The following is a 25,678-nucleotide window of genomic DNA, read 5'->3' on the forward strand; positions in this document are numbered from 1 at the left end:
AGCCTATAGGAAAACCAACACGGAAAACACTTTTCAGACTGGATGGAGAAATCCAGCTTTATGAATGAATGAATGAATGAATGAATGAATGAATAGGGCATTTATATAGCGCTTTCATAGCCTATATGCCTACACTCAAAGTGCTTTACAATCATAGCAGAGAATCTCTCCTCAACCATAAGTGGTTATTAAATCTTAGGAAATCACAGGATCCGGCCAAATGATTGGATACAGAATGATGCACTTAAAATGTATCCAGAGCGTATTTACGGTGAAGAGGGAGACCGAACAGTTACTGTTGTGTTCTCGATCCAGATAGTGTTGACTAGACGAGCACGAAAACACCTCAGAAACACTGCCACTAGCACGTGTGACGTGTGTAGAATTTTGTTGAAAGCCCAGATAAAAGTAAAAAGCTACTATTTTGTGTTTATCCATGGCAGTTCGACTTCACACACACGCGCTCTGAGCCAGTGGACGCACACTGTTATGAATGCACAATGTTTCGACTTTAATCTCGAAACATTTCGACTTTAATCTCGAAATGCTAGATTTTTTATTTTTTTTTATTTTTACAGATTTTTTTTTTTTTTTACTGACTTTTTTTTTTTTTTTTTAGGTTGCGGTTCAGGGCTTCCGTAAAACAGAGTAGATGTCAAGTCTTCGAGAAAATGTTTTAGGAGTTGCAAACATGTCATTTTTTTTCCTTTCTCTCTCACACACAAACAACACATCAGTTACACCATTTTAAATTCTTTATTGCAGGTGTAGAAATAGTATACTACAAATTACCAAACTCACAGGGTCATAATTTTTGTTGAGACCAGTACAATTTTGGCCAATCATGCAAATTTCTTTGTGTATAATTTTGTGAATCATCTATACAGTTTAGCTATTTTTGTTTGGTCACACTTCATTCCATTGACTTCCATTCATTTACATGTGAACGTGGGAGATCGGAAATGCTAGCTCCCGCAAACAGTTTCACATTTTACGGCATTCCAGTTTAAATCTGGTGAACTCTGACCTGCAAATTTGATCTACACAATAATGTGTGCCCAGTAGAAGATCAATACATAAAGGTGTGACCTCTTGATTTAAAAGAATAATTTTGTTGTCAAGTCATATGCTCAAACCCATTGTGTGACCGTGGCTTAAATGTGAGCATATGAATTTCATACTTTGTGATTTGTAAAATAGTATTTGTGCACCTCCAATGAAGAATTTGAAAAGCTCCAACTTCTGTGTTTGTGTGAGAGAAAAAGGTTTGAAACTTCTATATATATATATATATATATATATATATATATATCTTACTCTCTGTGACTTTAAATTTACTGATGTGTGACTTTACACCTTCAGATTCCACTGTCACAAGTGCTCAGTTTTGCTTTAATAATACCCTCACAGAACATGATAGTAATCAGCCATCCATGCAAAAGCAGAGGTCGGTGTGGTGTACAAGTACATCTGTCCAGGCCAACATCTGATGCCTTGATGCCTTCCGTTGGGGATGCCAGAAAACCCGCAATACAAACATAGTACAATTCAAAATCTATCATACATACATCTCATATGGTATCACAAATTATCATTCCAGGTTCAATTTAAGATATGCTCAACAAACACAATTTCATCAGAATATTTATTTAGGTCTATTTGAAAAGACCTTAATTGGGGAGATTTTGTAAAGAATTGAATCTGCATTAGGGCTGGACACGAATTTTCGAATATTCGTTCGGTGGGTTGGTATTCGATTTGAAACATTTGAATATTCGGTTTTTTTTTTTTTTTTTTTTTTGCACACCTGGTATCCCCCTCGAAACGGTTCTTATTCGTGCTTAAATATGTTTTACACTATAAAATCTGGTGACATATAATACTTAACATATAACTTTGTTATAAATATTTGCCTCTTCTTGGACTACTAAAAGTGTTCCTGCAACAGGAGTATTCTCTGGCTAGCTAGAGCACCGAACAGCGGAGTGTGTGGGGACAGAAGTGCATGCCTGAGCTTGTATTTTGGGTTAAGCTTTGCTTTGACTTTGTTGAAAATAGAATAACAGAAACAAAATGTATTCTCCTATTTATTATCACTCTAAATTAATGTACAGCGAAATATAGGACACATTTTCATTTTTCTAGCGCAGTGTCAGAGCTCAGCTCGCATGAGGCGTCGCTTCCCGCTCGCGCTGTTCTGTAGTTTATGAAAAGTTTATTCATTCTGGCAAGTAGCGGTGGTGGGGTCAGTTAACTTAGTATGATTGCGTATAGCTCTACGTCACACGTAGGCTCACTATTGGCTGATGCTGGTCATGTGGTCGTGTGAGTCGTGACGTACAACAACAGTAGCTTACACTATTATACCAGTGAACTGACTCGAGGCCCACAGAGATGGAAATGCATAGTTGAAAAAGTTTTTTTTTTTTATTGCAAAAAAAAGTATTTTCGTCGCTTGATAAACTTAAAGGGATACTCCGCTTATTTTGGAAATAGACTAATTTTACAACTCCTCCAGAGTTAAACAGTTGGGTTTTACCATTTTCAAATCCATTTAGCCGATTTTCTGATATTTAGAAGACTATCAGTAACCAGACTATTATCCATTAGTATATTTTTTTCCTACTATGGAAGTCAATGAGACCAGAAACTGTCTGTTTACCGATATTCTTCTAAATATCAGAAAATCGTCTGAAAGGATTCGAAAACGGTAAAACCCAACTGTTTAACTCAGAGGGAGTTGTAAAAGGAGCCTATTTCCAAAAAAAAAAAAAAGTGGAGTATCCCTTTAAGATTGAGCCACTGTAGTCATTGGGGATATAAATTCAAACATTTTAAAAGCTAAGAGTATGAGAGTAAGCTGGTCAGATATCTGTGAAAAATAATTTACGTGCCTACAGACGTCGACCCCCTGACCAACATTCAGCATTTAAAAGTAAAAAGAATTTCAGAATTTATCAGTAAAACATACATATATGTATAAATAAATAAATACCTTTGAGTAGGAGAGTATGGTGTCACGAACACACACAGGAAAAGACAGATCCAGTTGCAGTATGTTTAATAGGGTAATCCGTACTCCAATCCAGTCCAGGCAAAGTTCAATATCCAAAAAGGCAGTCGAAAAAACAAAACACAAACAAATTTGAAAACAGACCTCAAAGGTGGTGACATATAACAATGACTCCGTACACATGCTGCGTTCAAGTAATCTCGTATATATCGTAATTATGAGTTGAACGTGCTTGAACGCCACCACAATGTTGTAAATACCAGTGGGGAGTTCTGGATTTTCTTTAAGCCCCGATCTGTACGAGTTGGGGGCGTGTCAGTGAGAAACATGGGGGAATAAATGGATGCAATGTCTGTAGTTGACAGTAAATTAGAATTGAATTTCAATGTTTACTCATTGACAGTGTAAGGCTTTTTCATTTATAAAGCAAGCTCTCTGCACAAAATATGATATCATTGTAATATAAAAATTATACCTAATGATAGAGTTTACATTGGCTTCACAAAGTAGTAAAAAAAACATAAAAAGAAAAACACACCTGATGCGCATTCTTTGTTCTTCATTTTCTATTAGCAGAGTTAACAAACCTTGCTGTATTTTGCGTGTAATTCATTAAAAGAAGGTACACCGCCATTTTGCTCCGACGAAACTGACTTGAACGCACCTCACGTCATAAACACGACTTCCCACCTCGTACGTACGATCTTCCCAGGAGGACTTGAACGCAGCAATACTAACACAGAACAGCTAGGAACAATGATTACGAGGAACAGCTGAGTGCAATTGTAACCCTCTCTTGAAGTTTTGAGTAGACCTGACGACCAATCTAATCAGCTATAGGTCAAACTGGGCCAATATCAGAGTTCTAGGTATGACTACGGAGCCTGGAACTATGGAATGTTAGCAGGAAAGAGAGAACACAACCCAGATGAGCTCAAGAGATGTATTGAACAAATTAATAACAGTTAGTTCAATAGAGAAGAGAAAAACAATACATATGAAGCTCAAGAGATGTATTGTACAAATTGGTGACAATTATTTACATTCCCTGCCTATCTAAGCCGGCTTCTTGAGTGCACATCCGCACACTGAACCCAAAATAAAATTCAAATAAAATAAAGAGTCCGTAACAGTATTTGGTGTGTGTGTGTGTTCCTCAAAGTATCGAAGTATGTTCGTTTCACTACCCGGGTAGGTTTATGTATGCTCTTATCTGTGTGTAATGGAGGAAAAGGATGAAGATGGTTCCGAAGATGCCACGGCTGGCCACACCAGGCTCTCGGTTCACTCAGTAGTCTCTTTGGTTGGCTCGCCACTGACCGCAGGTCAGATTCAGATGATTCAATCCTCTCAAAAAAACAATCTATGCATACAGTACAGAATACATTAGTTACTGTTAACTCATTTCTACTCAAATTCAATTCAACTTAAATCCATTCAACTCAAATCAATATATATCCAAATTGTACAGGATATAAATACTCTAATCCTTATATGAATGAATAGATACACAACACACCATATAAGATAGGTCGGTTACAATAAACAACAATCAATAAATCAATCTTGTACTTCCATCTCACAGTATGAAATATTATATTGAGATCTCTGAACCCGGATATTCATGTTTTTAACTTCTATTAAATCTATTTATGCATCTTAATGACATTTTAACAGCACATTTTAATATATTCACTCTTTTTAACAGTTAATATGAACTTATGTTCCCTATCGAGGGAACTCAACACTGCGTCGATAAAATCGACTCTTTGGGGACGCTCCCTAAGCGTGCGCCTCTGAAGTATGAATGAAACTAATCCAATCCTGATTGGTGTTGCGTCGTGACGTAACATGTGACGGCATACCCGGAAGTATAAAAGTGACGCTGTCACAACACACACTAGCTTTCGCTCTTCAGCAAGCGCTTTATGTTGAAACTGTCTGTCTTATTTGGTGTTGTTTGTCTTATTATTGAAAGAAGAAAGTATGGCCAGTGAGCAATTCAAGAGGTGTGTGCATTCCTGCCCTCGTTTCATCACGGGTGGGGACGCACACTCTCTCTGTGTGAATTGTTTGGGAGTGCAGCACGCACGGACAGCTCTCGAGGGGGCTGCTTGTGAAATGTGTGAGGCTTTGCCTATTAGAGTGCTGCGCTCCCGGCTGGCGTGCTTTGACGAGCACGGTCAGGCTCGCGTTCCCCAGGGTTCCAGTCCCGCATATGTCGAGGCGATGCGGCGACTGAGATCCTGGGGTTCGCAGCGGGATCTGGCGGAGGAGAGTGAGAATGCTGAGGCATTTTCTCGCTCGCCATCGGCGGATCCCGCGGCCTCTGAGAGTGGTGTGGGAGCCTGCGCTGCGGTTTCTCCTACCCACGATCAGGTCCCGGTGCTTGAGCTGTCTACTTCTGAGGAAGTGGACGTGCTCAGCATCGATGTGGACGACCGTGATCTCAGCACGCCATCACGCGGCCTGGGTTATGAGGAGCTGGTGGAGGTTGTGACACGAGCTGTGGCCAGACTAAACATCAGCTGGCCACAACATGAGCAGGAAACGCAAGTCACCAGTAAAATGGACGAGCGTTACCTGCAGCGCAGGTCACAGCCTCACCGCCGGGGTCTGCCGTTTTTCCCCGATCTCCATAAAGAGATCTCGAGAACGTGGGAAAGACCGCATTCGTCCCGTATTTCAAGTCCCAATGTAATAGATTACAGCAATGTTGTGGGGGCTCGAGATATGGGATATGGGAAGATGCCGAAGGTGGAGGAGGCTTTAGCGAGCTATCTCTCTCCCGAATCGGCGTCTTCCCTGAAGACCCCGGTGTTGCCTAGTAAGCCCTGCAGGGAGACATCTGCATTAGTGGGCAGGGCTTACATGGCGGCGGGTCGGGCTGGTTCATGTCTGCACTCGATGGCGATTTTGCAGGCATACCAGGCCGACCTCCTGAAAGATTTGGATGAGGGGGAGGGGCCTACTCCTGAAGATGTCGCGGAGTTGAGAAAGGCTTTGTCTCTCAAATTTGTCTCTCCGGGCCACTAGGGAAGCGGCCAGCGCTATTGGCCGCTCTACGGCGGCCATGGTGGCCACGGAGAGGCATCTGTGGCTGAACTTATCCGGTATTAAAGAAAAGGATAGGTCCTTCCTGCTGGATGCGCCGCTTTCGGCTTCTGGCCTGTTCGGCGACGCCGTTAATTCGGTTGTCGACAGGTTTCAGGAGTCGAAAAAACAATCTGCGGCGTTCCAGCAGTACCTCCCCCGGAAAGCGAAGGCCAAATCTAGTAGGGGGGGCAAAGCAATCAGCCCCAGCCATCAGCCAGCTCCTCCCACACGGCAGAGCAGAAGGAGAGCGTTTCCTCTAGAGCCCCCCCTCCGGGGTCTTGGCAACAGAGGAAACGCTCCCAAAAACCGAAGTCCTCCGGCCAGAGGGGCGACCTGAGGGACGTCATTCAGGCTAAGAGGACTTCGGAAAAGAGGTCCTAGCCAAGGCAGGACTTCAGAGGGCTGCCCCCTCCGCAGTGAGACAACCGAGGTTGTTCTCACAGCGGGGCCCTCTAGGAAAAGATGCAGGTTCGCCGTTAACAGCGCTTCGGGCCGCATCAATTTCCAGCGAAAAGACACCAGAGGCCAGCCTCGAGAGGCTGGTACCCTTAGTAGATTTTGTAGAGGGATGGTATCATCTTCCCAACATATCTCCATGGGTCCTGCAGATAATACGAGTTGGGTACAGACTGCAGTTCGCGCACCGCCCCCCCAAGTTCTCTGGGGTGGTGCTCACTGCGGTGGTCCCAGAGCAGGCTCAGGTGTTGGAACAAGAAGTACAGACTCTGCTGTCGAAAGGAGCCATAGAACGTGTTCTTCCGGTAGACAGGGAGTCCGGGTTTTACAGCCGGTACTTTATAGTTCCAAAGAAGGATGGGGGGTTAAGGCCAATTTTGGATCTCAGGGTGTGAAACCGGTCTCTGAGAAGGTTCAAATTCAGAATGTTGACCATTCCAACAATCGTGAGTCAAATCAGATCCGAGGACTGGTTTGTCACGATAGATCTGAAAGACGCCTATTTTCACATCTCCATCCTTCCTTGTCACAGGAGGTACCGGAGGTTCGCTTTCGGGGGCGAAGCATACCAATATCGGGTTCTTCCGTTCGGCCTAGCACTCTCTCCCTGCACATTTACCAAGTGTATGGACGTGGCCCTTGCTCCACTGAGACTTCAGGGGATTCGCGTATTGAATTATCTCGACGACTGGCTTATTTTGGCCCAGTCTCGGGAGATGGCAGTTCGGCATCGAGATGTCGTTCTTGGCCATATTCAAAAATTGGGGTTAAGACTCAATTTGAAGAAGAGTGTGCTAGAACCGTCCCAGGGCACGACCTTTTTGGGAGTCGTGTGGAACTCGATTACAATGCAGGCGCGTATGTCTCCCGCACGTATCGAGTCAATTCTGGCGATGGTGTCCAGGGTGAAGCTAGGTCAGGCCGTCACTGTGAAACACTTTCAAAGGATGCTGGGCCTCATGGCAGCGGCATCCAACATTATTCCTCTGGGCCTCCTTCACATGAGGCCCCTCCAGTGGTGGTTGAAGACCAAGGGGTTCTCACCCAAAGGAAATCCGTTCCGTATGATCAGAGTAACGCGCAAGTGCCTTCAGTCTCTGCAAATATGGAAGAAGCCTTGGTTCCTATCCCAAGGGCCAGTGTTGGGGGTGTCATGTCGCCGGGAAACCGTTTCGACAGACGCCTCCCTTACTGGCTGGGGCGCGGTCATGGACGGCCGCTTTACCAGGGGTCTGTGGCAGGACCATCATCGCACTTGGCATATAAATTGCCTGGAGATGATGGCGGTGTTCAGGGCTTTGAGGAGCTTCCTCCCAGACATCGAGGGTCGCCACGTCCTTATACGGACGGACAATACGTCAGTGGTGGCCTATCTGAACCGACAGGGGGGACTCAGATCGCGCCCTCTGTGCAAACTGGCGCATCAGATTATCCTTTGGTCCCAGGGAAAGATATTGTCAATAAGGGCAATGTATATCCCAGGGGTTCAGAATCGGGGAGCAGACATCCTGTCGAGGCAGGGGCTGAGGCCCGGGGAATGGAGACTTCATCCGGATGTGGTGAAGTCGATATGGGAGAGGTTCGGACCGATGGAAGTGGATCTGTTTGCGTCTCGAGAGACGTCCCACTGTCCACTTTGGTTCTCCCTCTCACATCCAGCCCCGCTGGGGTTGGATGCCATGGTACAGGCTTGGCCGAGGCTTCGCCTGTATGCTTTTCCCCCGATCTCTCTGCTCCCAGGGGTCCTGGAGAGGGTCCGTCAAGAGGGCATCAGTCTACTTCTGGTTGCCCCGAGATGGCCGACACGAGTATGGTTCTCGGATATAATATCACTCCTCATAGCTCCGCCATGGCCGATTCCTCTGAGGAGGGATCTATTGTCTCAGGCGGAGGGCACAATCTTCCACCCTCGCCCAGAGTTGTGGAAGCTGTGGGTCTGGCCTCTGAGGGGGTTCAGTACCTAAATGCTGGCTTATCAGCTGAGGTGGTTGAAACCATACTTAGCTCTAGGGCCCCATCTACCAGGAGATTATATGGCCTCAAGTGGAAGGTGTTTCACACTTGGTGTGGAGAACGAAAGTTGGATCCAGTAAACTGCCCAGTGGCTTCAGTTCTGGAATTCCTTCAGGATCGTTTCTCTGCGGGTCTCTCCCCGTCCACTCTTAAGGTGTACATGGCTGCCGTTTCGGCTTTCCACGCGCCAGTAGATGGTGGACCTCTGGGGAGGCACCAATTGGTCATTAGGTTTCTCCGTGGTGCTTGGAGGATGAGGCCGGCGATCAGGTCCAGGGTGCCTGCCTGGGATCTGGCAATAGTTCTGGAAGGGTTGTCCCTCGCTCCCTTCGAACCTTTAGAGTCGGCTTCGCCTAAGGACTTAACGCTAAAAATGGTCTTTCTCTTAGCGATTACCTCTCTTAAGAGGGTGGGAGATCTCCAGGCCCTGGCGGTAACGCCAGCTTGCTTGGAGTTTGCCCCTGGCAAAGTAAAGGCCTTTTTGCACCCGAGTCCGGGCTACGTGCCTAAAGTTCCTTCGAGTACGGCTCGCTCTGTAGTCCTTCAGGCATTCCATCCTCCACCTCATGTGTGGGCGGGAGAAGAGAGGCTTCACTTGCTCTGCCCCGTCAGAGCTTTGAGTGTATACTTGGAAAAGTCTGCTTCTTGGAGAAGATCTGACCAGTTGTTAGTATGCTTTGGGTCACCTAAGAGGGGGCTCCCGGCGACCAAACAAACTATAAGTAACTGGATTGTCCAGGCTATTACTGAGGCTTACAAGGTGCGTGGGGTTCCTTCACCTTTTGCCTTAAGGGCTCACTCGACTAGAGGCATGGCTTCCTCTAGGGCCCTTCTGTCGGGAGTACCTCTGCAGGAGATTTGTGAGGCAGCCGGCTGGGCTACCCCGCATACTTTCATCAGGTTTTACAGTCTCAACCTTCCCAGTACGCCCGGTGCACACGTACTCGGCCCTTGCTGAGTGCCTAATCAGTTTCACTCTGGGGCGGGTCTGTTCGGTGCGTGGCCTAGTGGGTACTCGTTCCCCAAAGAGTCGATTTTATAGACGCAGTGTTGAGTTCCCTCGATAGGGAACGTCTCGGGTTATGACTATAACCCTTGTTCCCTGAGAAGGGAACGAGACACTGCGTCGTGTTGCCACGCCCCCTTTTTACAGACCCTTGAGCGTCTTGCTTCATCGCGAGGCTAGTGTGTGTTGTGACAGCGTCACTTTTATACTTCCGGGTATGCCGTCACATGTTACGTCACGACGCAACACCAATCAGGATTGGATTAGTTTCATTCATACTTCAGAGGCGCACGCTTAGGGAGCGTCCCCAAAGAGTCGATTTTATCGACGCAGTGTCTCGTTCCCTTCTCAGGGAACAAGGGTTATAGTCATAACCCGAGACGTTCCTCATATAGAGTGCAAATATGTAGGTTGGCAATAAAATGAACTAAATCATCCTTATCTTACAGATAACAAGCAATAAAATGAATACTCACTCAATCAAATGAATTTTAAATCAACAGAACAGAGTATACAACACACTTAACATTGGGAAAACTATAAAATATCTGCTTTAATAGTTACCAGTCTAGCTGAGCTAACAACAGAGCTAAAATCAGGACGAATCCACATTGTAAATGCTAATCATTAGCACTTGGCTAGCGCGATTTGCGATATTTTACGAGCACATGGGTCACATCTCAAACAGCATAAAACAATCAGAATCTGCGTCTATATGGTATCAGATAGTAAGAATCAGGAGCAGAACTCCGATCCCAGATAGCAAACTGACATTGAATCAACGTGGAAATATGACATCGAAACAACGTTGATCTGACATTGTTTTGCTCATCGAATTAACGTTGAACCAACGTCAGACGCGTCATTCTTTCAAAACTAACGGAAAATCAACTTGAAATCAACGCGTTGTTTCAACGTTATGAAAGCAAACCAATTTTCGATTTCATTTAGCTTTGAAGAATGCCGCGTCTGACGTTGGTTCAACGTTAATTCGATGAGCAAATCAACCTTGTTTCAATGTCATGAGAGACGTCGTTTCCACGTTGATTCAATGTCAGTTTGCTGTCTGGGATTGGTTTTATAAGAACAGTATTTTTACTATGCTGAAGCTAACACGGCCAGCATAACACTCAAATCAACATTAATATTCTTACCGGAGATATATCTTGAGGAGTTTGCAAAGTCGTACGATCTAACTTTCTCTCTCACAGCTTTCAACCTTATGGACACATAACATTACAATTTAGTACAAGTTTTCTCTTAGAATTTCTATTTCTCAAAGGATATTTCCATACCAGTTGATGCGTTCCGACAATGTCTTTAATAAAAGAAAGATGTGTCGTTGCTTTTTTAAAACTCCCTGGAGTGTACGCCCCACCCCCTGTGGCTTAAAGGTATTGCACATCAGTAACCTTGTGTGGGTTACACTCTCCCCTCCAAACTTATGCACGTCCCTGTGCATGGCAATGTTCAGACGGTCATCACCGGAAGGGACAAAACAGGGGAATGTTTTGACGTATCACTCTCACTCATGATGTCATCCCACACAGTAGTCAGCCCTTGAAAGAATGACTTCACCACTGTTACTAAGGGAGTTCCCAATTCAGTGTAGTCCAGCCGCCTAGGTGGCCGACGATTCCTCTCAGATCTCCTGATAAGGTCATCAGCATTTGCTTGTTCCTCCAGCTCCTTAATCTCCTCTTCTCCTTTCTTTTCTGCGACAGGCGTCTCATCACATTCTGGTATGTCAGAGAGGATTGGGAGTTGTTCAGTATAGTCCTCCTCCGAGCCATCCGCAAGGTCACCATTGTCAGGTAAGTTCATCTCCCTCTCCACAGGATCTTACTTACTTCCAGGTAAGTTTAGGTCCAGCTGTACTCGGTCGACTGGAGTGATGTCAGGTACGATAATCGCATTAGCTGGGGCATCATCAGTCACATTGTGGGGTTTTGTTGTCAAATTCTCTTTAGGATGACTTTGACCATGGTGTATTGGAACATCTCGCGAGACAATGTATCTGGTTACTTCTGGAACTGATTCTTTTTGGGACCATGTAACAGGAATGATATCATCCTCATCCGAAGACTGATCAACTTCTCTTAGGCCACTGCAAATGTTCTGGCGTGTCTTGCGGCGCTCAAGTGTTTTGGGTTGTTCTTCTGGCGTTACTTGGAGGAAACCACATGGGAGCAAGAGGTCTCGATGCAGCGTGCGCCAAGGGCCTTCTCCGGTCTCTGGTTTTACTGTATAAACGGGAAGATCTCCAGCTTTCCGCACTACCACATGGACAGTGGATTCCCATTTATCAGCGAGCTTGTGCTTTCCACGAATACGTACGTTCCTAACAAGTACTCTATCTCCAATGTCCAGAGCAGAAGGAGTCACACGCTTGTCGAACCTCGTTTTGTTCTTTTCAGCTACCTTGGCAGCACTCCTTGCAGCAATTTTGTAGCTCTCCTCGAGGTGGGATTTGAGGTGCTTCACGTACTGGGAGTGTGTCTTCTGTTGCTCTTCCTTGACAGGCAAGCCGAATGCAAGGTCGACCGGCAGGCGTGGTTGGCGTCCGAACATTAGCTCATACGGCGTGAACCCAGTCACTTCACTCCTGGTACAATTATATGCGTGGACCAGAGGCTTCACAAAGTCTTTCCAGTGCGACTTATCTTGGGTTTGCAGAGTGCCAAGCATGTCTAACAGAGTGCGGTTAAAGCGTTCCACCGGGTTTCCCCTTGGGTGGTACGGAGTTGTTCGTATTTTCTGTATGCCTCCAATTTGGTCACTGTGCAGTTTCTCTGGAATACCATAATGGACGATGAAATTGTCCCATAAGCACTTTGCAACCGTTTGAGCCTTCTGGTTTGGCGTTGGAATAGCCACTGCATACTTTGTGAAGTGATCTGTGATCACGAGAATGTCCTTTGTGCCGCTTCTGTCCGGTTCAATGGACAAGAAGTCCATGCAGACCAGTTCAAGCGGTCTTGTTGTCATGATGTTCACTAAAGGTGCCGCCCTCTCAGGTAGGGTTTTCCTGAGCACACACCTGTTACACATCTTGACTTTCCTCTCAATGTCAGAGGCCATCCTCGGCCAGTAGAATCTGGCTCTGACCAAGTCCAGCGTGCGGTCTTTTCCCATATGACCCATGTTGTCATGCAGGCTCGTTAAGACCGCCTCACGAAGTTCTTCAGGTAAAACTAGCTGGTACTTTGTGTGGCCTTCTTCTTGACGTGTTCTATAGAGGATGCCGTTCCGCAGTTCAAGCCTGGTCAACTCTCTCAACAACAGAGGTAGGTCTGGGAGCATAGCTCTTACTGTGGGCGGTGGTTTCTCTCCACACTCAATCTGGGAGATGACATGTTTAATGCACTGATCCACCCTCTGTTTGTCTCTGAGATCGGCTTCTGATAAGTGTGGGACGATGGGAAACCCTCCCAGCTCATCTTCCTGTGCAAAGCGTCAGGTACAGCATCTCCAGAGATGGCAAGGCAAGTAACGAGGGAGATACTTCCACCATTGCCCGTTCCATCATTGGCACAATAAACAAGGTGTCTCTCCCAGATGGCACGAACAACCCCCTGATCTACAGCCTCAATATTATCAGGATTTGATAGATGGTGTTGCGCGAACTGGCGGATCTTGTCCCACTCTTTTTGAGATGAGGGGTCGTCACGCAGGTCACCATGGGGACGTCGTGATAGTGCGTCAGCATCTCCATTCTGCTTCCCGGGGCGGTATTGGAGCTTAAAGGAGAAGGTAGAGAGAGCAGCTAACCACCTGTAGCTAGTTGCATCGAGTTTGGCTGACGTAAGTATGTAGGTGAGAGGGTTGCTGTCTGTGACTACTGTGAACTGATTGCCATAGAGGTAGTCGCTGAACTTCTCTGTCACAGACCATTTTAGCGCTAAAAATTCAAGCTTGTGAGCTGGATAGCGGGACTCACTACGCGATAACCCTCTACTCGCGTAAGCGATGACAAGCAGCTGTCCCTCCTGCTCCTGATATAAGGCCGCTCCGAGGCCGGTAGTACTTGCGTCCATGTGAAGGATGTAAGGAAGTTCAGGATTTGCGAAAGCCAGAACTGGGGACGTCGTCAACTTATCGATGATCATCTCGAATGCCTGTTGGCAGGCAGGAGTCCAACGGTTCAAGAGCGGTTCTTTGGGATGGTATATTGGCCACTCTTTTCTTTGGGCTTTGGGTGTTTCTTTAGAGGTGGATAGCCAGATGTTAAGTCATTCAGGGGTTTCATTATGTTTGAATAGCCTTTGATGAACTTCCTGTAATAACCACAGAACCCGAGGAAAGCCTTTAACTCCTTTAGATGCTGAGGAACTGGCCAGGTCTTTAACGCTGCAATCTTTTCCGGGTCGGTCTCGACACCTTGCTCTGAGACCACATGCCCCAAGTACCGAACTGAGGACTGAAAGAACTTACATTTCTCCGGGGACAGCTTGAGTCCATACTCCTTCAGGCGGTTAAGGACCTTGGTGAGTCTTCATGATCTTCTAATGTTCTCGAGAAGACTATCAGGTCATCCAGGAAAACAACAACTTCCTTCAAGTTCATGTCTCCCATGCACCTTTCCATCAGTCTCTGGAAGGTACTTGGGGCGTTGGTCACGCCCTGAGGCATCCGGTTAAACTCCCAGAAACCAAGTGGGCATACGAAGGCAGTCTTTGGCTTGTCAACCTCGTCGACTTCAATCTGATAGTAACCAGACTTAAGGTCGAGGACGCTGAACCACTTGGAACCGGAGAGTGCTGTGAAGGTGTCATCCATCCTCGGAAGTGCATATGCGTCTTTCACTGTTTGCAGGTTCAGTTTCCTGTAGTCAATACAGAGGCGTACCTGGCCATTCTTCTTCCTGACTACAACGATTGGGGAGGAGAAGGGGGACTCACTTTCCCGAATCACCCCAGCATTGAGAAGCTCTTGAAGATGTTGACGAACAGATTCTACGTCGTGTGGGTGTATCGGGCGAGCTCTGAGTTTGAATGGTGTTTCATCAGACAGTTTGATGTGATGCTTGACTTTGTCTGTCCTTCCAAAGTCTGTGTCGTTCTGGGCGAAAACCTCAGGAATGCTATTCAATTTTTGAGTAATTCTATCTTTCCATTCTGGGGGGACCGGGGACTCACCAAAGTCGAAGGTTAAATCAGCCATCTTGGAGTGTTCTGGTTCACCTGGATTGGTCACGCTCTGTTTGTGAGACAGGATAGCCTGGATTGCACTGAGCTCAGCAATCACACTCTTAGCTGGGATAATGATGTCGTGTTCCGACTCGTTTAAGACCACAACTGGTAGTCGGCCTGGTAGTTCAACTAGACAGGGCTGTACTAGCAGCCCTCCAGGCAGAGAAGAGGATGAAGGGTACCCAATGATAGCAGACCTCTCAGTATGGAACTCTTTAACTGATGCCACTCCCTCCAGAACGACGGTTTCTCCAGCTGGAATGAGCTTTCTGTCCCTGCCTCGCATCCTCACCAGTCCGATGTTACTGTCATGACTTCGTTCCTGTCGCAGTTGAAGTACTTTCAGCACTGTCCTATAGCCGTTCGAGACAGGATGGTATTTTGCTGGACTTTTCTCCCTGCACATACAAAATGCTACATCGAGTGTGTTTGTACCAACCAGTAGCTGGTACCCTGAAGTGCCGCTGTCTGGAACAACCAAGGCCAATGTCGGGACTTCATATTCATCTCCAAGGAACTGCTTTGGGAAGGTGATAGTGACTTCAACGTAGGCTTGCCGCAATAGACGGTGTTGACGGTGTTACCGGTTTTAAGCCCCATCACCGGTGACATCACTTTCCCACCGTGACACCGCGATGTCTTGACTTTTTTTTTAAAGTATTCGTTTTTGCTAAAATATTTATTTGAATTAATTAAAAATAATAATTTTCAATTATTTAGTTCTGAAGAGAGCATTATAATTAAAAATGAACTGCGCAACGCGTGCCGTCACGTCACAGATCAGCAAGCATCAGGATTCCATTTAGCACGTGTGGAGACGAGAACGAGTCAAATTACAGAAAAGCAAGATAATGGCGGAAGATTTGGTGTCAAAACGCAATGCAAAAGCGCCTGTTTGGCAATATTTTGGCCAATATATATTAATGTTAATAAATGCCAATTTATAGTGTTTTACTTTTTTTTAGAGTGCTGTCATTTATGTAGGCTAAGGTCCTTTTTAAAGTTTTTATTTTATATTCGTCTCTTTTTATTTGGTTTTATCTTATTTAAACTTTGTTTAATTTATTTAGGCCTATTTTGTTTTCTTATTCGTTAATAAACGTTTTATTTTTTTTGGGCCCACATTTTGCCGATTTTCACTTTTTTCAGCCTATGCATGGGGTTATTTTTATTCGTTCGTTATGCTAATAAAAGTTCTGTCTATATTTTATTCGTTTATTATTCTAATAAAAGTGCTGTCTAAATAAAAGTTTATTGTCAGCAAGTTGTTTTTTTTTTTTCTCCATTCCAGCAATTGACGCTGAATTGCAATTGACGCTTATTTCGAAAGTGAAAGTATGTCATTTATGTAGGCTAAGGTCCGTTTTGAAGTTTTTATTTTATATTCGTCTCTTTTTAATTGGTTTTATCTCATTTAAACTTTGTGTAATTTATTTAGGCCTATTTTATTTTCTTATTCGTTAATAAACGTTTTATGGTTCTTATTTGTTTGGGCCCACATTTTGCCGATTTTCACTTTTTTCAGCCTATGCATGGGGTTATTTTTATTCGTTCGTTATGCTAATAAAAGTCTATAAATAAAAGTTTTATTATCAGCGAGTTTTTTTTTTTTGTCCATTCAAGCAATTGACGCTTATTTCGAAAGTGAAAGTATAACGCGCACGCATTTAAGCTATTTAACCCCCCCCCCCCCCGCCCTGCCCTCCACGGTGACACCGGGATTACCGGTGTTGTCACACGTCGATTAACCGGTGGTAAATTTTCCTCACCGCGGCAACCCTACTTCAACGTACCCAAGGTAGGGCACAGATTGATCATTGGCCCCCTCAACTTCCAAAAGGTTATAGAGCGGTTTGATCTGTTGCTCAGGTAGGTTTTCATCATAGAAAGACTTGGTGACTGTGGTTACTTGCGAACCTGTGTCAAGGAGACAGCTGAACTGTTTACCCTGGGTGGTAACTTGGCCTGTACTTTTCGTGCCTATAAGTTTCTGCGGGATTCTGAAGGGGTGTTTTCTAACAGTAGATTGGTTCAAGGCAGCACTGAACTTGGGCTCGGCATCACTTTTATCATTAGCAGGGCGTTGGTGAACTGCTCCAGCTTCAGTTTGCCCTGCAACTGAGACTCCATCTAAAAATCCCTTTTGTCTGGTGATTGTTCTTTAGCCTCCCAGAGGCGTCGTTTTTCACTCAATTGATCTCTTTTTTCATTAACGAGAGTGGGGTTTGGATTGTTGCTGCAGGCAGAGGAGATGTGTCCGTCTTCCCCGCAGTTGAAACAATACCAAGGTCTCGGCTGGGTGCTTGTCTTTGAGTCGATAGGTTTCCAGCTTGGTGCTCTGGGGTCAAGTTTAGATGTTGGCCCACCTGATGGATGCTCAGAGTTCCCCTTGGTCTTTGGAACCTTCTTGGTTTTCTTAGACATTAGCATGGTGAGTTGGCTCTGCAGGGACGCCACCTGCTGTCTAAGCTCTGTCAATGGATCTGACTCAGGCTGGAATGATGCCTGTTGATTGCAGACACATGCACTCTGAGAACTTGCCACAACTCGCTGCCGGTGTGAGCCAAGGTGCTTCTTCATCCGTGTGACTTTGGCTGCCTGTCTATCTTCCTCAGTGCGGACTAATAACAGGAGCTCCGAAAATGTTGGTGGGTGACTTTTATTTACTTCGAGGTTGAGGTCAGAGAGTAAGGGGTTATCCCAACACCCGCGGCAGAACTGTTTCAGAATGTGTCTATCTGCTTCTCTAGCAGTAGCTCCTCCTCTTTTAACAGCAAGGTTCAGGGCAGCTTGAAGGCGGCAGAGGTAGGTAGAGGCCTTTTCACCAGGATCCTAAAGAGTATTCATGAATTGGGCAAAAAGCTCCTCGCCGTCCTCAACGGTCCCAAAGGCTGCATCCAGCAGTTGAAGGTAAGTTTCAGGAGTGGCTTCAGAGCCCAGTCTTTTGACGATATCTGCAGCAGGGGAAAGCAAACTTTCAAAGATTTTCCGTGATTTCTGAAGATTGGACAGGGTTGGGTCTTTCCTGAGAAGCTCAACATGTGAACGTGTTGTAGTCTGTCTCACTGTTGGGTCTGGGTAGTTTGCCCGAGAATGAACGAAGCTTGATGGGAAAGTGTGAATGTGTGTTTAATTCATCTCTCCTCACAATGTGCTCAACAATGACCTTTTGAATTTCAGGTGGATTCAGGTCGCTCTCCACAATGGACAGGCTTCGCTTCACATCAGCTGGTGGGCATGGCTCGGCGCCACTTTGAGTGAACCTTCCCTTTAAAGTATCTGAGAGCAACTGGGGATGTGGGGGTTCAAATGTGTCAAGAGACATGTTGAGCTGCCTGTGCTCAAACTCATTATCACCACTGCCATCAGTTTCTATTGCCTCACTGATCTCTGACATCATGTCTTTCAACACCTCCTCGAAACCTCGTCCACTCAGTTTCGCCAACTGCTTTATTTCATCAAGGTAGACTTTGGTAACACTGCAGCCAACTTTAGTGGTGTATACACTTGCCAGAGCTTGGACATAGTATTTTGCACCTGGATTGTCCTTAAGCACATGCGTGTAGGGCAGAAGAGGGGCTAAGGCTTCAAAAGAAACCCCCTCTTGATACTCAACAATCAGGTTTTTATAGAATTCTGAGTTAGTATCAGTAACTGGGACAAGTCTCATGGAGCCATATCTCTTAAGGAAGTCTATGATCTCCTCGTCTTCTTGTGATTTAAGCAAACCACTCACCATTACTGCATTGGGTACTTTGACACCAGAGCTCGTTATGAATTCCATCTTTAGTAGATCTCTAAAAAGATAACAAAATGTACACACTTTGGGAATAGTTTCTCAGACTTCTTGTGATTCACTGCTAACACACAACCAGTCTCCTGGCTGGCTCGCCACTTGTAACCCTCTCTTGAAGTTTTGAGTAGACCTGACGACCAATCTAATCAGCCCATAGGTCAAACTGGGCCAATATCAGAGTTCTAGGTACGACTACGGAGCCTGGAACTATGGAATGTTAGCAGGAAAGAGAGAACACAACCCAGATGAGCTCAAGAGATGTATTGAACAAATTAATAACAGTTAGTTCAATAGAGAAAAGAAAAACAATACATATGAAGCTCAAGAGATGTATTGTACAAATTGGTGACAATTATTTACATTCCCTGCCTATCTAAGCCGGCTTCCTGAGTGCACATCCGCACACAGAACCCAAAATAAAATTCAAATAAAAATATAGCTGCGAGCAGCGATGGCGGGCCCAAGCCGGTGGCACCGCAACCCCGGTTCCTTTAGTTACCTAAAGGCACCCGGGTGGCGGTGCCGAAGGCTTTGGCCCTTTTATGATTAAATGTTAAAACGGCTTGCCATACTCTGTCATTTCGACTAGTCACAATTATGTTACAGATATCTTAAATGTTAATACAAACCATCCAAAATGTAATTACGAATAGACAGAAAGACGTTGTTGATATCTACAATTTTAATTCCGGACAGGCAAACTTAGCTTTTAAATGTTAAAAGGGCTTGCCATACAGGGACATAGGCTCAGAGAGAGGCTCACCATATTCAAACCAAAATATCTGACTTCCTCTTGGTCCGAGCTAATGACTATGTATTAGAAAGTTGTCCGGCTTGAGGAGTACAATGTATATACCGATTTTTGTAACTGTAGATAAAACTAACAACCCCACTTTTGTCAAAAGGTGGCGCTATTTAGTCCTTGCACAATGCCCGTTTCTGAAACTTTGCACATGTCTACTGGCTAATAAATGTTATGTATCTGTTGAGTTTCAAGCAATTTCAATTTCAATTTCAATTTGACTGTTGAAAAGAAGTGCGCCGATTAGATACTCAGGATCGGTATCGGCTCTGACACTGCCATCTTTGACGAGGCTGATTCAAATTCTATATTGTGCATATACTATTCTGTTAGGCACAAAGGCACAAAAACTTTCTAAAGTACCATAAAGTTTTTGTGTACTGTATTATTAGTGTTCTGAAGCTATTATGTGATATCGAAATTAATATTTAAGTAATTAAATTCAAGAACACAAACTTTTCCCTCTCTGCGCCTGTCAGTCATTCTCCATTCAGCATTCAAACAGCACGTCACATTCGGTTACAGTCAATGATGAAACGATCTTCAAGATGATTGAATGTTAATCGTATTATACTGGATCTTTAAGATAAACGTCTAAAGGTCTATATTTTCGAATGAAGAAACTTTTTCTTGCTGGACTTTATTGCTGTAACTTAATCGTGTTACTTTCTACCGGGTGTCGGTTAGATCACAACACTAGAGTCAGAGCACTATAATTGTTCTTCACGCACACAGTAACTGAAATTTAAAACCTTTAAAAGAAAAGGCTTAATAAACTATTTCATAGATAGATAATGTATAATACACTGTTCATAAATATTTATTTCCTTTGTGCTTTGAACTTTTCAATACGGACTCAATGCGCTGTAACTTCATGTGGCTTCAAGCACATCATTCTCCGCTCGGGATGCACATAAGTGCTTTGTGCTGCACCGTATTGGAGCCGTAATATCATAATGCAGTGACGTAATGACAGATTATTAATTGCCTTTCAATTATATGTTGCTGCGTCATTAAACATCTGTCCTATGCATTTCAAACATTTATAGCAGCCATGGCTATATTTTTTTATGATTTTTGTTATCTTGTTTTTCATGAATAAATTTTTCAAAAATAAGAGCAATGTGTATTATCTATTATTAATATGGTTTATAATAGCATTTTTGTCATAGATTATGACAAAGTAATCATATGATCCACCAGTGAGGAACCAGCAGAACAGAGTGAACATTCTTTCTGTTTAGTTCAATCCTACTTAATAGGAATTTATTTAAAATGCTCGCTCTACTCCACACCATTAATGTCTTGTGCGGACATCCGTATTTTGACTTTCGGTTTTAAGTAAGCGATTTAAAAGCTCCCAAGTCCCAGCGGAGTCACACGTTGATTAACCGGTGGGAATATACACAATAGGCCTACCTGATATTGAACACAAGAGGGCAGTATAGCACTACGTATGACTCAGATTATTATTTTTTTATGAATTTTACAACAATTCTGGCTGTTTTTGAACGTAAACATAATTCTTAAATGAAAAAAGGAAAAATTGGGGAAGTTATAATATTTGTATAATTTAATTTAGAAACAAATGATGTATAATTACATTTTTAGAAGATATGAGGCTTTTAGTGTTTACTTTTTTGACATTACTTTAATCTTTTGCCATAGTTGCACATGTCTACTGGCTAATAAATGTGATGTATCTGTTGAGTTTCAAGCAATTTCAAGCATGCTAAGAGTCCAAAAAGCATCAAAAAAGAATGTTAAAGTTTGATTCGTTGCCACGGCAACAGTATCAAAGATATCAAAAATTCATTCACAGGTCTACATCTGCCGTGTATTTACATTATACAGATGAAGTTTGAAGCAAATCGGTTAAAAATAAGAGAGTGGTTTCAAAGCATTTTGAAAGTGACACAATTCCTGCTGCCAGTTGGTGGCGCTATAACTTTGACTCACAATAGTCACATCCATGTGATCGGTCTCTTACAGCGAAAACACTGCTGAAGTTTCATCAAGATCAGTTAATGTATGCTGAAGTTATAACACACATCCTGTTTCATGTTTCTCGCCATAATTTCGTTTCCTCGCCACGGCCAAACCGTTCGAGATATAAAAAATCCCTTGGCACTTTTTCATCCTTAATGTCTTGACTTCACGCTGATCGAGTTTTGTCGAATTTGGTTCAGTGCTCTAGGAGCAATACTTTAAATTCCATTGCATGTGTTTTAAACACAACCCTAAATAGCCGTCTTCCTGTTGGGCTGGGGTAAAAAGTAAGAGTGTGAAGTATATATGAAACGATGAGATCTATATGTGTACCAAGTTTCATATTATTACATGCAAGTGTGTTTGATTTATGGACCAAATTTTCAGACCAAGTTTATTGACCAAGTTAATCTGATTAATAATCTAATTATATAAAACTATTGTCAATGCACTACAATTAAACTAGTTATATGCCTTTACTTATAAAAAATAAAAATAAAAACTTATTTAAAAAATACCAGGCTTGAGAAATGTATTTTCTTTATGCAGGTCATACACACAGCAGTGAAATGGTTAAGCCCCCTCCCCCTGCACAGACACACACACAGACAGCCAAAGACAGCCAAAGACACAGAGACATGTAGGCTCAGAGTGACCATATTCAAACAAAAATATCTGAGTTTCTGTGGGTCCTAGCTAATAAGTGTAAATTAGAAAGTTGTCCGGCTCGAGGAGTACAATATACATACCAATTTTTGTAACTCTAGTTAAAACTAACAACCCCACTTTTGTCAAAAGGTGGCGCTACTGAGCCCTCACCACGCCCGTTTCTGAAACTTTGCACATGTCTACTGGCTAATAAATGTGATGTGTCTGTCGAGTTTCATGCATTTTGAAGCATGGTAAGGGTCTCAAAAGCATCCTAAAAGCATCCTAAACGAAGGGTAAAGTTTGATGCGTCGCCACGGCAACAGTTTCAAAGATATCAAGAATCCATTCACAGGTCTACATCTGCCGCATGTTAACATTATACATATGAAGTTTGAAGCAAATCGGGTAAAAATAAAAGGGAGATATCAAAGCATTTTGAAAGTGACACACTTCCTGCTGCCAGTTGGTGGCGCTATAACTTTGACTCACAATAGTCACATCCATGTGATCGTCCTCTTACAGCGAACACACTGCTGAAGTTTCATCAAGATCAGTTAATGTATGCTGAAGTTATAACACACATCCTGTTTCATGTTTCTCGCCATAATTTCGTTTCCTCACCACGGCCAAACCGTTCGAGATATAAAAAATCCCTTGGCACTTTTTCATCCTTAATGTCTTGACTTCACGCTGATCGAGTTTTGTCGAATTTGGTTCAGTGCTCTAGGAGCAATACTTTAAATTCCATTGCATGTGTTTTAAACACAACCCTAAATAGCCGTCTTCCTGTTGGGCTGGGGTAAAAAGTAAGAGTGTGAAGTATATATGAAACGATGAGATCTATATGTGTACCAAGTTTCATATTATTACATGCAAGTGTGTTTGATTTATGGACCAAATTTTCAGACCAAGTTTATTGACCAAGTTAATCTGATTAATAATCTAATTATATAAAACTATTGTCAATGCACTACAATTAAACTAGTTATATGCCTTTACTTATAAAAAATAAAAATAAAAACTTATTTAAAAAATACCAGGCTTGAGAAATGTATTTTCTTTATGCAGGTCATACACACAGCAGTGAAATGGTTAAGCCCCCTCCCCCTGCACACACACACACAGACAGCCAAAGACAGCCAAAGACACAGAGACATGTAGGCTCAGAGTGACCATATTCAAACAAAAATATCTGAGTTTCTGTGGGTCCTAGCTAATAAGTGTAAATTAGAAAGTTGTCCGGCTCGAGGAGTACAATATACATACCAATTTTTGTAACTCTAGTTAAAACTAACAACCCCACTTTTGTCAAAAGGTGGCGCTACTGAGCCCTCACCACGCCCGTTTCTGAAACTTTGCACATGTCTACTGGCTAATAAATGTGATGTGTCTGTCGAGTTTTATGCATTTTGAAGCATGCTAAGGGTCTCAAAAGCATCCTAAAAGCATCCTAAAAGAAGGGTAAAGTTTGATGCGTCGCCACGGCAACAGTTTCAAAGATATCAAGAATCCATTCACAGGTCTACATCTGCCGCATGTTAACATTATACATATGAAGTTTGAAGCAAATCGGGTAAAAATAAAAGGGAGATATCAAAGCATTTTGAAAGTGACACACTTCCTGCTGCCAGTTGGTGGCGCTATAACTTTGACTCACAATAGTCACATCCATGTGATCGTCCTCTTACAGCGAACACACTGCTAAAGTTTCATCAAGATCAGTTAATGTATGCTGAAGTTATAACACACTTCCTGTTTCACGTTTCTCGCCATGATTTCGTTTCCTCGCCACGGACAAACCGTTCGAGATATCAAAAATCCCCTCGCAAACTTTCATCCTCAATGTCTTGACTTCACGCTGACCGAGTTTCGTCGAATTTGGATCAAAGCTCTAGGAGGAGTATTTGACATTCCATTGCGAGCGTTTTACAAACAAACCTCAATAGCCGACTTCCTGTTGGGCTGGGGTAAAAAGTAAGAGCGCGAGGTATAGATAAAACGATGAGATCAACATGTGTACCGAGTTTCATATTATTACATACAAGCGTGTTTGAGTTATGGACCAAGTGTTCGGACCCCGTTCCAGGGGGCGCTGACGAGCCGCCCTGCCACGCCCGGGTACCAGCTTCAGCCCGGCTCTGATGGCCGCGGGTTCTGACCCGTGTGCAGGGTTTCAAGAGTTTTCGAGCATGTTAAGGGCCCCAAAAATGCCCAAAAGGTAGCAGAAAAATAATAAAGAAGAAGAATAATAAAATATAGCTGCGAGCAGCGATGGCGGGCCCAAGCCGGTGGCACCGCAACCCCGGTTCCTTTAGTTACCTAAATGCACCCGGGTGACGGTGCCGAAGGCTTTGGCCCTTTTATGATTAAATGTTAAAACGGCTTGCCATACTCTGTCATTTCGACTAGTCACAATCATGTTACAGATATCTTAAATTATAATACAAACTATCCAAAATGTAATTACGAATAGACAGAAAGACGTTGTTGATATCTACAATGTTAATTCCGGACAGGCAAACTTAGCTTTTAAATGTTAAAAGGGCTTGCCATACAGGGACGTAGGCTCAGAGAGAGGCTCACCATATTCAAACCAAAATATCTGACTTCCTCTTGGTCCGAGCTAATGACTATGTATTAGAAAGTTGTCCGGCTTGAGGAGTACAATGTATATAGTGATTTTTGTAACTGTAGATAAAACTAACAACCCCACTTTTGTCAAAAGGTGGCGCTATTTAGTCCTTGCACTATGCCCGTTTCTGAAACTTTGCACATGTCTACTGGCTAATAAATGTGATGTATCTGTTGAGTTTCAAGCAATTTCAATTTCAATTTCAATTTGACTGTTGAAAAGAAGTGCGCCGATTAGATACTCAGGATCGGTATCGGCTCTGACACTGCCATCTTTGACGAGGCTGATTCAAATTCTATATTGTGCATATATACTATTCTATGTTAGGCACAAAGGCACAAAAACTTTCTAAAGTACCATAAAGTTTTTGTGTACTGTATTATTAGTGTTCTGAAGCTATTATGTGATATAGAAATTAATATTTAAGACATTAAATTCAAGAACACAAACTTTTCCCTCTCTGCGCCTGTCAGTCATTCTCCATTCAGCATTCAAACAGCACGTCACATTCGGTTACAGTCAATGATGAAACGATCTTCAAGATGATTGAATGTTAATCCTATTATACTGGATCTTTAAGATAAAGGTCTAAAGGTCTATATTTTCGAATGAAGAAACTTTTTCTTGCTGGACTGTAACTTAACCGTGTTACTTTCTACCGGGTGTCGGACGCTGTCGGTTAGATCACAACACTAGAGTCAGAGCACTATAATTGTTCTTCACGCACACAGTAACTGAAATTTAAAACCTTTAAAAGAAAAGGCTCAATAAACTATTGCATAGATAGATAATGTATAATACACTGTTCATAGATGTGTATTTCCTTTGTGCTTTGAACTTTTCAATACGGACTCAATGCGCTGTAACTTCATGTGGCTTCAAGCACATCATTCTCCGCTCGGGATGCACATAAGTGCTTTGTGCTGCACCGTATTGGAGCCGTAATATCATAATGCAGTGACGTAATGACAGATTATTAATTGCCTTTCAATTATATGTTGCTGCGTCATTAAACATCTGTCCTATGCATTT

General features: G+C 43.4%; 1 protein-coding gene and 1 long non-coding RNA gene across 3 annotated transcripts in view; one reads left to right on the forward strand and one right to left on the reverse strand.

The window, feature by feature from the left end:
• Positions 1 to 25,678, forward strand: part of aspa (aspartoacylase) — a 285,896-nt gene that overhangs the window by 50,479 nt on the left and 209,739 nt on the right. The gene's annotated exons all lie outside the window — the stretch shown is intronic.
• Positions 3,804 to 11,332, reverse strand: LOC148981660 (uncharacterized). The gene is made up of 3 exons (XR_016168256.1): positions 10,880 to 11,332; positions 10,739 to 10,803; positions 3,804 to 4,376 (listed from the first exon to the last, which is right to left on the reverse strand). It is a non-coding gene; the product is annotated as an uncharacterized LOC148981660 (long non-coding RNA).

This window comes from Pimephales promelas, chromosome 4, assembly GCF_988280905.1.
Source record: "Pimephales promelas chromosome 4, fPimPro1.hap1.1, whole genome shotgun sequence".
Taxonomy (NCBI): Eukaryota; Metazoa; Chordata; class Actinopteri; order Cypriniformes; family Leuciscidae; genus Pimephales; species Pimephales promelas.